At 50.4% G+C, this 1,278-nt stretch overlaps 1 non-coding gene across 1 annotated transcript; it reads right to left on the bottom strand.

Annotated features, from left to right (window-relative positions):
* Positions 1–516: 516 nt before the first annotated feature.
* On the bottom strand, positions 517–589 carry TRNAE-UUC (transfer RNA glutamic acid (anticodon UUC)). Its single transcript has one exon. It is a non-coding gene; the product is annotated as a tRNA-Glu (tRNA).
* Between the last annotated feature and the right edge of the window lie 689 nt (positions 590–1,278).

The following is a 1,278-nucleotide window of genomic DNA, read 5'->3' as shown; positions in this document are numbered from 1 at the left end:
GAAACCTTTGTATTAAAAATAAAATCAAAACATGACTTTCCTCCTGCAACATCCAATGTAATTATAACATGCCACTATATTTTTAAAAATAAATTTATTTATTTTATTTACTTATTTTTGGCTGTGTTGGGTCTTTGTTGCTGTGCAAGGGCTTTCTCTAGTTGCGGTGAGCAGGGGCTACTCTTTGTTGGGTGCATGGGCTTCTCATTGCAGTGACTTCTCTTGCTCTGGAGCACGGGCTCTAGGCACGTGGGCTTCAGTAGTTGCGGCACATGGGCTCAGTAGTTGGGGCTCATGGGCTCTAGAGCACAGGCTCAGTAGTTGTGGCACATGGGCTTATTTGCTCCACGGCACGTGGGATCCTCCTGGACCAGAGATTGAACCCATGTCCCCTGCACTGGCAGGCAGATTCTCAACCACTGCGCCACCAGGGAAGCCCCGCCACTATTTTTTTAAATAATTTTTTTTAACTTTTTTTTTTGGCCATGCCACACCATGCAGCTAGCAGGACCTTAGTTCCCTGACCAGGGATTGAACCTGGGCCCTCGGCAGTGAAAGTGCAGAGTCCAAACCACTGGACCACCAGGGAATTCCCTAAAAATAACTTTTAAAAATTAATTTTATTCTTAATAGCAGTGACTTTGCGAAACTGTGTGCTTATTTTTTGATGCTTTTGTTGCTAAAATGTTCTTGGAGCTCTTCATTCTTTTATTTATTCTTTTGACAAACATTTGTTGAGAATCTATTTTGTCCCAAGCACTGCTAGAGACATAAAGATGAAGAGGCCTAGGACTGGTCCTCCAGGAGCTCACTGAATGGTGGGGCGACAGTTACAGTGCAGTGACAGTGACAATGCAGGTAGCAGGTGCTCTAGGGGAGGGGGTGTGAGGTGCTGGGTCCTTATGGGGGGAGGGAGGGAGCGCTGCTGGGGGTCTAAAGGAGACAGTGAGGGCACCTGCAGGAGGAAGCCGTGGAGCTGGTCCTTGAACGGTGAGCTGGAGTTCGCCAGGAGGGGCAGGAGTGGGGACTCAGGTGCTTCCTGGTAGAGGGAATAAAAGTTCTCTTATGGGCTTCCCTGGTGGCGCAGTGGTTGAGAGTCCGCCTGCCAAGGCAGGGGACACGGGTTCGTGCCCTGGTCCGGGAGGATCCCACATGCCACGGAGCAGCTAGGCCCGTGAGCCATGGCCGCTGAGCCTGCGTGTCCGGAGCCTGTGCTCCGCAGCAGGAGAGGCCACATCAGTGAGAGGCCCGCATACCACACACACACACACACACACA

Source organism: Lipotes vexillifer, unplaced genomic scaffold (assembly GCF_000442215.2).
Source record: "Lipotes vexillifer unplaced genomic scaffold, Lipotes_vexillifer_v1.1 scaffold88, whole genome shotgun sequence".
Lineage (NCBI taxonomy): Eukaryota > Metazoa > Chordata > Mammalia > Artiodactyla > Lipotidae > Lipotes > Lipotes vexillifer.
This window is presented reverse-complemented; position numbering and strand designations above follow the sequence as displayed.